Source organism: Hydra vulgaris, chromosome 15 (genome assembly GCF_038396675.1).
Source record: "Hydra vulgaris chromosome 15, alternate assembly HydraT2T_AEP".
NCBI classification, from domain to species: domain Eukaryota; kingdom Metazoa; phylum Cnidaria; class Hydrozoa; order Anthoathecata; family Hydridae; genus Hydra; species Hydra vulgaris.
The window spans coordinates 34,182,063-34,196,420 of NC_088934.1; the positions used below are offsets into that span (position 1 = coordinate 34,182,063).

At 28.9% G+C, this 14,358-nt stretch overlaps 1 protein-coding gene across 2 annotated transcripts in view; it reads left to right on the plus strand.

The window, feature by feature from the left end:
* The window catches only part of LOC100201811 (uncharacterized), a 104,905-nt gene that overhangs the window by 38,027 nt on the left and 52,520 nt on the right, over window positions 1–14,358 (plus strand). The gene's annotated exons all lie outside the window — the stretch shown is intronic.

Below are 14,358 nucleotides of genomic sequence, written 5' to 3' on the forward strand. Positions count from 1 at the left end.
AAGATGAAATATATATGTAAGTTTTAGTTCTTCTTGTAATTCTCGATAATTCGTGCCTTTAAATGGAGAGATTTTTGATAATGCTATTAAATATACATCCTCCGCATTCAAATATGTTAACAAAAAATAAATAATAATCTATAAAAAAGAGATTTTAGCCGTTAACACAAATTTTTATGTTTAAGAATCTTTCTTTTCCTTACTCCAGTAACGGATTTAAGGAGGGGGAGGGGTTCAACTTGACTTATATTCATCGATAAATTTTAGATTTAATAGTAAAATATTTTAGCGTTCAAAAAATATGGCCACATAAAGTTTACCCCCTCTCCTCCTCAATTTGAGGGGTGTTGCAAATTCTATATAGTCATAATATTAGAACGCTGATTAATTATACAATGAAACTTAAAATTTCTTGATGAATATAAGTCTAGTTAAAAATAGTTTAAAAAATATTTCATCAACTTGTTGCTCTCACGTTTGGGGCAAGGGTAGTTAAAAATTTGGGGCTTTTTTGTTCTCAATCATCGCAACTTTTTGCAAAGCATCCTTATTTGACATAAGTATAAATATATAAAGGTTTGGAGTTCGCTTTATGTCTGGAAGTTAGATATCTCGAAGACCAAAAAAAGCTGGCGCAACTTTATGTTCAGCTTTGTTTATTTATTTCTAATGTTAGTGCAGGCCACTATGTACCTTCGTGTGCACATACGTGTTACAAGCAAACTTTTTAATAATTTGAGTTCTTTGTATGGCAAGGATTTGAAAAATGGCAGGTGTCACTCAAGTTTTTTTATTTCACGTGGTATGACGTAAATGGTACCAATAGCAACATCAATAAAAATTACGTAAATTCAAATTTTTTTTCATTTCAATTAAAAATAGTCAATCAACCGAGTGTTCAAAAAAATATCAAAAAAATCTGTTGAAAATTTTACTTAAACCGGGGGTAAACCGGTCATTTGTGATTTCAAATAATTATTAAAATATAGTCTTAAACGGTGATTTTACATTTTTTGCAGTTTATGATAATTTAATAAATAACTATTATTACAAAATTTATATTATGTAAAACAAATTTTAGACAAAAATCTTTCTTATTTAAACTCTGGATTTTTACTGCAATATATCTATTTTGACAAAATCGAATTTTTCATAGGTTTACGATTGTATTATTTCGAATGTTATTTTATTTTTTCATAATTCTACCTATAAAAATGCAACGATTTGAATGTTTTATTTTGTTTTCGGTTTTTAAAAACGTTTCTATACTGTGAGAAATCAATACTTGATTAATTAAATCAGACTTGTTATTACTGTTTCAGATATTAAATATTAATGAAATTATTAAAATTAGGGGGACTAAGAAATTATTAAAATATTAAATATTATGGGGGACTAAGAACAAAAAAAAACTTGTTTTTGATTTTACTAAATTCATTATTTGTCTGGAGGAAGAGCGTAAAAGAAAAACTATTTGTGTTTTTCAAAATTTATATTTTTGATTAAGATAATTTTTCGGATATCTACGTAAAAATATACATCTCATATCGATTAAAAGCACGAGTGCATTTTGGGTATGTTCTTTAAGTAGTTTTTAAAATGTGTCTCCTAGCAATCACTAAAACAAAGGTACTCCTTTGTTTTAGTGATTGCTTTGTGACCAAGAGACAATAGATTGTTACCAAAAGATAAGAAAAATACCACGCGAGGAACGCGAGGAACTAGACGAAAAAAAGTGTTTATAACTCAAAATGTTACAAAAAGTTTACCCATCGTATAAGTTTGCAATGTTTGCTTAAACAACAGTAAATTTGTTGCTAGCAATCCTGAAACCAAATCCATAGAAGACATAGATAAATTAGAAGATTCAAGTAAAATGTCAAAAGGTAAAAGAAAATTGATCCGTTCAAAATCTCAAGTTTTTAACAAAGAACTTTGAATAATTTGCCATATGAAGGCAGAGATCTGTTAAATTGACAACAGTTCAAGGAGAAATTCAAGAATTGGATGATATTGGACGGTTATCAACTTAACCTTAAAAGATGATGGTTTTGCTATGGATATGAACAACATTAATAAAACTTACAATAACTTAATTGAAAATAAGGACCCGACTGAGGTAAATTGTAAACGTTACATAAAGAAACTTCTACAAGATAACGTGTCAGGAATAATTTTTAATAAATAAAAAATCCATTGATAGTTGTGTTGTTAGCATTTCACAAATTATTGTAAAAGCAGCAAAAAGCAAGAATCAATTCTCACATCGCTTAAAAACGGTAAATGATTTAAGAGATGTCACTGAAACACTTTTTCAGTTGACCTCGGATTACATGTGCATAAAGAAACCCGTAAAAAGAAGCTGATGGAAGCTTGATATATCTTGGATTTTTAATTTCCTATGATTGTGTTTTAAAGATCAAAAATTGATCTTTAAAACACAATCATAGGAAATTAAAATGAGGAAATACTGGTATGGAAATTATGCCAAAAAATCAATGCACATTTGTACCTCCTAATATTCAAATAGGAATGCAATTGCATTTTACTATTTATAATAGTGACTTTAAGAACAACATTGCTAACGGAAAATCTGAATTTCATGGAACCACATATGTTGCATTTCAAAATCATTTGAATACGAAAGTAAAGACGGTCAAGATATTACGTACAAAGTATCTCACATTTGAACATGCATCTGTCTATCTAATCCATAGATGTGCTATACCAAATCCACCCAATGAAAACTTTCAAGATATTGAGTCCCACGTTTGACAGCTACAACAGCAGAGGTGATTCTACAAATAAAATGAGGGAAAGGGAGGGGGGTGAATCCTTAAAAGTACCAACTAGTTTCTTAAAAAAAAAAAAAGGCTCTCAAAACGAAAATTTACTCGACTGAATTCTGTCAAACACCCAACCAAATTCGTAAAAAAACGACTATAACTCAAAAATTAACATCTCCCCCCCCCCACACACACACACACACGCACACACGTAAAATCGCCACTGTACGACAAAATAACGAGATCAAAAATAATTTCATTTTTTGACTCGGGGAACTATCATAATTGAACTAATTATCATAATTGTCTTTTTTAAAGTATTCAGAAAATATATTGTTGGAAGTGGACTCGATCAGATATTGATAAGAACGTAAGGACTTCTTGGGGCACCTAAATAAAATCATAATAACAATAGAAACAAATGGGAGGGGAAACCGAGGCTAGTTGCCTCCGTTTTTACTCTTTGAGCACTGTAGCCCTAACGGCAAAATTTTTTGTAAATATTAAAGCGCAGTCTCAAAGAGTGTGAATTTAGGTTATATTCTAAACTTGCATTTATTATAAAAAAAATTTTCTTGGTGCCCTTCTGGGGCCTCAAACAAAAAAAAAGTGAGCCAACTTGAGTTTTTACAATCATTTTTTATTCATACGGCTATCTATTTTCTTTGTAAAGTAAAAAGAAAGCGATGTTCCAATAGTAACGTTTTTGTCCAAAAAACACATAAATCCTAATATCTCCCATGCGCATGCGCGAATCCTAACAATACTATAGTGAACGATGAAATGGTCAATTAGGAAAGTTCTGTGTAATTTCGGTCACTTTCTGATGAAAGGTTCTAAAGAACCTTCTATTTGATTTTTTCCACTTTTTTTTGGCTTGATAAATTAATTTTGAAATAAATGACAAACTATTATTAGATTCTTCAAATTGCTTTTGGAAACTAAACTTAAAATTTTTACATGTATATCATCATTTTGCAGCAAATTTTTTTCCAATATATAAATCAAAAAAACCCTTCTATCCATTTTCAAATGACCGCCTATCAATTTAATAACTTTTAGTTATTTTGTTACCAAGTAAAATAAAATATTTTGAAATAAGCTAGTTAAAGCATTTTATGAGTTTTAACATTTTTTACGAGTCGTAACTAAGTAATTTACTGCTTTTCCTATATTTCTTATTGGTTGTTGTCGCGCTTTTTATCGAATACTAAACATATTTGATACGTATTTTATTGTTTTCGGAAATTTTAAATAGCAATTTAGCAATTTATATAAATTGCAACATCAGCAATTTTTGTAATTATTATATAGTTAAGAACTATTATTATATAGCTAAGAACAACAAACTCTTTTTCAGACTATTTTTTAACTTCAATAATAATCTTGACATAACGTTCGAATAGTGAGCTTTTTAATATTTTTGCTTCTGTAAGCTTGATCAAAAATTACACCGTGTTTTTCTTCTATACGAATTAGGTTTGGATAAAGACAAAACGAAATTTCTTCTTTGCTATAAAGTTAGCAACCTCACTTTCTTTTCTACTTCTTATATCCAGATCTTTACTATTTATGATTTAAATAATAATAGAATGTTTGTTAGCTGAATTAATAAAATGTCTGTTAGCTATGGGAATTGTATTAAAACAGTTACTCACTTTGAAAAAAAGATTGCTAAAACGGCCGTTAAAGTGGTTATACTGATACTGATGTATTCATTACAGATGTATTTATCTCTCATAAAGTTAATTAGTTCTTAAAAACGTTTCTCAAACAAGTTTTAGTATCCGTAAAAGTTAACAATAAACACATACTTATCTAGGTTACATATAGACCAAATGATGCTAATTTAATATAATATATCGCTAAATCCTTTAAATTAGCTCATAGCTTAATTAGGAAGCCCTATGATGGCTGCTTTAATGTAGGCAATTTTAACATATCACATTTCCTACGTCCAGATAACCTATGGTTGCTCAAACAATATGTTGGAATTGTTATTTACCTACCGTAAATCTCGATTTGTTATTTTGACAAATCGAGATTTACGTGACTTTTTCAATGAAAGTTTTTAGTCTTTTCATCTGCTGAAAATATATATATATATATATATATATATATATATATATATATATATATATATATATATATATATATATATAGATATATATATAGATATATAATATATATATATATATAATATAATATAATATATATAATATATATATATATATATATATATATATATATATATATATATATATATATATATATATGTAATATATATATATTATATATATATATATAATATATATATATATATATATATATATATATATATATATATATATATATATATATATATATATATATATATAGATATATAGATACATAGATATATAAATACATAGATATACATACATATATATATATATATATATACATATATATATATATATATATATATATATATATATATATATATATATATATTCGTAAGTGTATATATGCGAATAAAGAAAATATCTTTATATTATCATGTATAATATTGTATACTTAAAGGAGTGCCCAATAGATAAACTAGAGCTATATAGTATATATGTTACTGTTACCCACAGTACCATAAATTAGCTAAATGCTAATGTTTATAACATAATTTAATATTGCAACTCTGAGTTTCATGTGTTACCACAATCATCAGGCAAGTTGTATTGTATTTTATTACGTCATCTGGCTATTTGCCTTACTGACGCCCTCATAAGTTTACAAGGTAACGTAAAATATAAAAAGTAAAAAAAAAAGATAACGTAAAATATAAAAAGTAAAAAAAAAAACAAAAAATAAAATTCTATCGGAACTATTTGAGATAGTTCTGTGTGTTAGCGATTATTTTAAAATTTATTGTCATAAGTTATTTTTAATTTCATGGCTCATACTCGTTTGATTAAGAAAATTTCAAAAAAGTTTTTTTGTTTAAAAAGTAAATAAATAAGACCTGTTTACAAAGAAATCTTTCTGACTTATTTATAATGAATAAAATTATATTAGGAAGAAAAAATCACTGAGATAAAATCAAATTAAAAACGAAAATAAATATAAAAAATAAAGGAAAAATTATTCAAAACTGGTCCCCGTTTGAACGAATACTTTTGCCATTTTGTTTTAGGAATACCGTTTCGTCTGTCGCGTATTTTTTCTATTTGCTTCTGTTTAACTGGAGTTTGCGGGTGTGTTCTTTTCCGATCGTTCGCTTGTTCCATCGCCACATCGTTCTCGTCGTTGTTGTCGTTGTTATCGTCGCTCGATGTTTCTCCATTTTCAAACTCGTTTTTCTTAATTAAAACGTCTTTTTCCTTCTCCTTTCTAAAACTCTTTTTGGATTTATATTCCATAAACGGATCCTCGACTATAATAAGATTTTCAATCAGGATGCACAATTTTCAGTTTTTCTTTTTCCAAGCGTCTCGCATCGTCAAAGGCGCTTTCATTTTCGTGTTGTATATTTTTTATCTTCTTTTTTACTTCTTCCGGTAAACTCAAGTTAAGTTGGTGTTCTAAAGTAATAGTAGAATTATTTTTATTCAAGGAATAAATTGAGTTTTTTACCTCTCCTCTTGGTGTTGTCGAATTTGGTGTTGTCATTTGTGACGGTGGAGTGAAAAGAAATACGGGTGCTTTGCCTTTCTTATCAATAAGACTCTGACCGTACGTGAAATCAATTGGATTCTCGACTGTAGTTATATTTTTTATTTCATGGTTGTTAGTTGGTGGAACACATGCATTTCTTGGTACATGTCTGCTTTGGCAGTTATTACAATAAAATTCTTTTCCAGCAAAGTTTAGATTAATTTTCATTCCATTGATTTCGATATTATGTGGTAAATATTTTACCAATGTGTTGAGCTTAACTCTAAAAAGTCTCCGACCATCTTTGATAGTTCGGTCGAAGTCGTAAGTTGTATGTTTGATTGAGTAAATGGTATCTGTGTAAGGAGCAAGTTTATTGGATAGTTCAGCATCCGTGACAGTTGGATCGCACTTAATTGTTATTAAAAAACCTTGTTCTTCTCTTCGCTTGAAAACAACAGGTTTCTCGCATTCATTGATTTCAATCTGCTCCATCGAAAGGTTAGTCGCGTCATTGATTGATTTAAGAACTGTTATCCACCTACCATCTCTGTGGTAAGTAATATTTTCAATTTTGCTCCTTCCAATCTTTGCTGCTATTTTCTCGCTAAGTTCTTTGGTTTTCTCTGAGATATATTTTGAATTGCTGACTTTTGAATAATCCAAACGGATTCGGAATTCAAGTACACGATCTCGTAACACCTCTACTTTACTTGTAACACTAGCATAAGACATAATAAAAAAAAAACTAATCGCCAACAATCATCAGGCAAGTAGTAAAAGTTTAACTTTGCTACAATTTGTTTAGTGGACGTTACGGTTTATATTTGTATTTTGGATCCTTAAGGGATGGAAATTGATTAGCAGTTAGGTTAATTATATTATTAATTTGTTTTTAGTTAGCCAATAGTTGTGAAATAGTTATACATTTAGTGTTGTTTAAAATATTTGTTTATGTGATAATGCGCATTATTAATATATTAAAAAATAACAAATTGAAATCGATATAAAAATATAAATAGTATTATGAAATATATTACAATAGCTGTGTATGTGAGTAATTTATTAGTTAGCCTAGAGATATATGGAGTAGACTAACCTAGTTATTTTTAGTTGTTAGTTAGGTTTGCACTTTGATATAATTTTGGAAATATTTGAGTAGGAGGGTACAGACTTAAGAATAGACCATGTTAGTATAGGGGTTTCGTTAAAAGTGTTTTTTAAATCCCAGACGTAGTTTGAGCTGTAAACTTTTGTATTTAATATTATATATATATATATATATATATATATATATATATATATATATATATATATATATATATATATATATATATATATATATATATATATATATATATATATATCTATATATTTATAAGCCTTGTATTAACATATACACACAAGGCGTCTCTAACTATTCCCAAGACATACCAGAGGGAGCAACCAACTTCATTTTGCCAGGAAGAATGAAGTTGTTGGTTGTGACCTAAGCAATGTTGTTTATCTATATTGAAAAAAACACTATTTATCTATATTGAAAAATCAAAATGAGCAAGAATAAATAAAATTATAAATTTATATTCAAGTTTTATAACAGAAAAAAAATTTACAAATCTAATAATAATCAAGTTTAACTCTTTATCTTTTTTTGCATCACACCAAGTCCATCATTAAACTTAATCTTTGAAATTGTACCGGATTTTCGTGCCCCATCATACCTATTGACTGTTCTGAATGGTCATTTACAAAAATCAAAGTTTCAGCATATTTTTGAAAACTTTTGAAGCATGATTGAGTATGCCAATAGTTTGGTGGAAGTGAGAGCCAGTCTTGAACTCGTTGCTTATCAAACCCAATCATGTCAAAAATCAGGTAAGGAAAGACATCAACCAAGGCAGACAAGGATGGTGGTTTTTTCCCAATTTTTGTATTCATTTTATAAACTTCCTTGATATCTTGCTTTACTTTATTCTCAGGCTTATAATAGTCAGAGCTAGGCATATCAAATGACAGAATTGCTGATGCAATTTTTGCCTTCTCCTCTGATGCTAAGTCACCATCTAGCAAAGCTAAAGGTTTCATTGTTGAATCCAAATACCAACAGTGTTTATACTGAGACTCTAATACAGCATCGACAGCTATTGGGTTTGTACATACCTTCTTGTACAGATGCATTTGATGTATGGCTGTAATGTCAAGAAAAGGGGCTTTGATGACATCCTCAGATTGTAGATACCATTTTGCATAAAAGCAAACAATAAATTCTGTAATAAGCTTAATTTAAATTTTCAGTTTATCATTTTCCTGAACAAACGTAAGTTGATTGGATAAAAGCCGAATCTTTAGATAATAAATTGCTTTTCCTAAAAATCTTGCATGATGAATAGCACCAGTTTTTCTTACTTTATATGTTATAGGGAATAAGTACGTGACAACTAATTCTGCAAGCTCACTTCTATCATCTCTTATAATACCTGGTTTACTAACGTATGCTTTGCAAAATGTTAATGACTTCATAGTTGCTTTTTCTAAAAAACTGCTTTTAACCTTATTCCAATCAAACCGTAACAGTAGAACTGAATTATAGTTAAAACTAGGTTCTTTAAAAATATTTTTAAGCTTTTTGAAAAGAGTATTATCAGGTCCACTAGTTTCTTCATTGGTCACTAATTTCCAAAAGTGAAGCATTCTTAATTCAGTCACATGATGCTTACCTGCTATTTGGAGGAGATACTTATAAGCTACAATAAAGCTAAAAATAATATACAATAAAGCTAAAAATAATTTCATAAGTTGTTGTTATCGCCCACCTTCAGGAGAAATTAAAAATCTCAGGTCATTTTTATGTAATGACGTCATTAAAAAAAGTCATTACGAAAATAAATTTATATATGTATTAGGAGATCTAAACTTGAATTGTTTTCAATACCACGTAAATAATAACATTAGAATTTTTTATAATGATATTTTTGAAAATGGAGCGGTTCCATTGATTAACAAACCAACCAGAATTACACACTCATCTGTTTCTCTAATTGATAATATTTTGACCACTGATATCTTTAACGATTCTTTAAAAAAAGGATTAATAAAAAACGACTTATCTGATCATTTTCCTATTTTCTTTTCTATAAATATAGATAAAAAATTAATATATAATGAAAAACTAAAAACTTCTAAAAAACGTATTTTTACGAACGATAACCTTGAATCTTTTAGAGAACAATTATCTTTAATTCATTGGAATTTTGCTAATGTTTCCGCTAATGAAAATTTAATTTATAACTCATTTTTCAAAACATTTTACGATATCTATATCGCTAATTTTCCGGTAATTACTCACAATCTCCACGCTAAAAGTATTAAATCACCATGGATTAAAAAGGGTTTGCGTAAGTCTTCTAAAATTAAACAAAAACTATACATTAAATACTTAAAAACTAAAACAAATGAAAACAAAATTGTTTATAAAAATTATGCTAAACTTTTTGAAAACCTAAAAAAAAAAAAAAAAAAAATATTATTACATAAACTTACTTGAAAAATTTAAATTAAATTTGAAGCGCACATGGTCAATTATAAGGGAAGCTACTGGCAGCAAGAAATCTTTATCTCACACTTTACCAGATACAATTAGACATAATAATGATTTTATATATGATAAAAGGGAGATTGCGGAAGAATTTAATAAATACTTTGTGTCTGTAGGGCCTAATCTTGCCAAATTAATTCATAAACCTAACAATCCAATTACTAACTTATATTTCCCTTTAAATTCTTACCTAAACTACTTTGAATTATCTTTTGAAGAATTCGAAAATGCTTTTAAAAATGTTAAAGTTAAACAAATCAGTAGGCCCTGATGGTGTCAACGGAAACATTATTATTAGTTCATTTGATGTTTTAAAAGATGTACTATTAAAAAATTTTTTAATTTCAATAAAACAAGGAATTTTTCCACAAAGCCTAAAGATAGCAAAAGTCATACCAATATTAAAAAACGGTGACTCAACCAACATAAATAATTATTGTCCTATTTCAGTTCTTCCTGCGCTCTCTAAAGTTTTAGAAAGAATTTTGTACACCAAAATATATAATCCCCTTACTATAAGCAACTTATCATACAAAAACCAATATGGCTTTCAAAAAAACAAATCCACTGAACACGCAATTCTTGAAGTTACTAGAAATATTTCTTACTTATTCAAAAATTCTAAATTTACTTTGGCTGTTTTCATAGACCTAGCGAAAGCTTTTGATACTATTGATCACAAAATTCTTTTTAAAAAGTTAGAGTGGTACGGAATAACTGGTAATGTATTAGTTTTGCTGAAAAGTTACCTTTATAATAGAAAGCAATTTGTTTATGCAGATGAAAGTACATCATCTAGTTTGTTAAATGTAACATGCGGAGTTCCGCAAGGATCCATATTAGGACCTCTTTTATTTTTAATTTACATTAATGACCTATTTAAAGCTTCAAATCTAATTACAATTATGTTTGCTGATGATACCAACATATTTCTCTCTCATAATAACATAACAACATTATTTAACAACATGAACATTGAACTGGCTAAAGTTTCTAATTGGTTTAAATTAAACAAATTATCATTATATATTGAAAAAACTAAATGGATTCTTTTCCATCCAGCTGGTAAAAAACACCAACTTCCAATTAATGTGCCAAATCTTTTTATTGATGATATTCTTATTAAACGGGTTATAGTGACAAAATTTTTAGGTGTGTATATTGATGAAAGTCTTACTTGGACGAACCACATTTCAAATTTATGTAATAAAATTTCTAAGAGTATAGGGATTTTATACAAAGCAAGAAGCGTATTAAACAAACATGCATTAATTCAATTATATTACTCACTAATTCATTGCCATTTAAGCTATGCTAATATTGCTTGGGGCAGTACAAATAAAGGAAAACTCGAACCTCTTTATCGGCAACAGTTGCACGGCTTATAAATTTTAAAGGCCGTTTTGCTCATGCCAAACCTCTTTTATATGAAATGAAAGTTCTTAATATATACGAACTAAATGTTTTTAATATTTTATGTTTCATGTTTCAATGTAAAACAAACTTATCGCCTATTTCTTTTCATAATTTATATCTACAAAAAGACAGAAATAAATATATATTAAGGAATAATAATTTAATTCGACAACCGTTTTCTCAAACTAATTTTGGAAAATTTTGTATTTCTTTTCGCGGACCATTTTTATGGAACAATGTAATTTGCTCGAAATGATATTTCTCAAGATTGTACTTTTCTTCTTTTAAAAATAAAATTCTTTTAAATTTAATCTTAAAAAACTAATTTTTTCAATTACAAATATATTGATTTACTTTTAAAATATTTTCAAGTTTATTTAATTATTTTATTCTATAGACTAATGTTTAATGTGAAAAAAACGTTATTTGTGTATATACTTTTATATTATTTTAAATTTCAAATAAGTGTTTTACTTCAGCGGTTCTCGGTGACAAGACCTGCCGGTCTTCTTCGAGTTTCCGCGTTCTTTATTATTTTTATTACAAAATCTTTTTATTGTATTTTCTTTCTTCTATTTAGATTTTTATTTTTTTTTATTTATAAAAACTGTAAAATGAATTATTAAAAATTTGTAATAAAGAACAAAAAAAAAAAAATGTATATATATCTATATATATATATATATATATATATATATATATATATATATATATATATATATATATATATATATATATATATATATATATATATATAAAAGGTGTTTTTTTTAGAGGTATAGAACTTTAAATTGCAATAAAACAACGATGGATTATTCGATTGACAAGAATTTTTTTTATTAGAAAGATAATCTTGTGGCATTACATTTTAAATATAATTTCTGGCATATGACCGCCACGGCTGGCTCGGATGTAGTCCAATCTGGACGTCCAATTTTCAATGACTTTTTCCAACATTTGTGGCCGTATATCGGCAACAACACGGCGAATGTTGTCTTCCAAATGGTCAAGCGTTTGTGGCTTATCCGCATAGACCAATGACTTTACATAGCCCCACAGAAAGTAGTCTAGCGGTGTTAAATCACAAGATCTTGGAGGCCAATTCACAGGTCCAAAACGTGAAGATAGGCGGTCACCAAACGTGTCTTTCAATAAATCGATTGTGACACGAGCTGTGTGACATGTTGCGCCGTCTTGTTGAAACCACAGCTCCTGGACATCATGGTTTTTCAATTCAGGAATGAAAAAGTTTGTAATCATGGCTCTATACCTATCACCATTGACTGTAACGTTTTGGCCATCATCATTTTTGAAGAAGTACGGACCAATGATTCTACCAGCCCATAAAGCGCACCAAACAGTCATTTTTTCTGGATGTAACGGTGTTTTGACATACACTTGAGGATTATCTTCACTCCAAATGCGGCAGTTTTGTTTGCTGACGTAACCATTCAACCAGAAGTGCGCTTCATCGCTAAAGAAAATTCGCTTATGAAAATCGGGAACAACGGCAATCTCGTTTTGGGCCCATTCGACGAATCTACGCCTTGCTTGATGATCGTTTGGCTTCAATTCTTGCACGAGTTGGATTTTGTAAGCACGCATACCAAGATCTTTCCGCAAAATCTTCCATACAGTGGATGGACACAGATCCAATTCCTATGCTCGATGGCGGATAGACTCATTCGGGTCTTCCTCAATGCTACGCTCTACAGTAGCAATAGCTTCTTCTGTACGCACCGCACGGCGTCTCTGGGGATGCGAGTTATCAATAAGAGTAAACGTGGTGCGAAAACGTTCCATGGTTAATCGAATTAACTGCTCTGATGGATGATTTTGTCGAGGATAAAATGGACGTAGAGCGCGATACGTATTACGCACAGAACCATTATTTTCGAAATAAAAATGAACTATTTGCAAGCGTTGTTCAGGCGTGAGTCTATTCATGATGAATTGCCAAACCAAACTGAGAATAAATTACTTGTCGCCTGTTAAATCGGTCGCCATCTTGAACAGTAATGCCAACTTAAAGTTCTATACCTCTAAAAAAACACCCTTTATATATATATATATATATATATATATATATATATATATATATATATATATATATATATATATATATATATATATATATATATATATATATATATATAGAAGCAGGAGATCCAGGTTCGAAACAAGCTCTGGACATGTTTTTGCCTCACGGTAAGGAAGGAGACGTGAACTTCCTGGTTAAATGCACTTCCGTGGTGCTCTGTGACAAGTCCGTTTGGTCTTCTTGGGATATCTAAATAACAAAAATTAAAAAAAAATTAAAGAATACCTAGTGATTGACCGAAACCGAAATATGAGCCGAAACCGAAAGTACCGAAATTTTGGTTCAGTGAAGCCGTGGCCGAAATCGAAACCAAAATTTCGGCCGAAATTTGAAGAAGAATGTTAAAAATTCCTGAACTAAAGAATGTTAAACGTCCCTGAGTTAAAGCAAAAAAAAACTACTTTACATATATCTAAGTAATCACCATGAAGCATAATTTGATAAAAACTATAATAAGTCAAGACATTTCAATAATTAAAGTTAATAATTGAAATATTTTCTCTGCAGAATAAAATTTTTTTCTATGTATTCAGGCAAAAGTCTGTTTCTTTCATTTGAAAGAATGTCTCCAGCTGTTGAAAACAACCTTTTGACTTCGGTAGATGTTGGTGGAGGTGTAAAGAATCTCTTTGCTTCTTTTGCCAAACCAAACTTTGCTTTTAATGTTGTTTTCTCTTCATACTCTTTTTAAAACTCTAAACAGCATGAAGATGTTGGGCTTTCTAAGTACTCGTTTAAAACTTCCTTTGCCTGTTTGGAAGTTGGACCATGTACTTTGTGACTCTGCAATGATATTTTGCATCATTGAAGAAAACCCAGTGTTCTCAATAGAC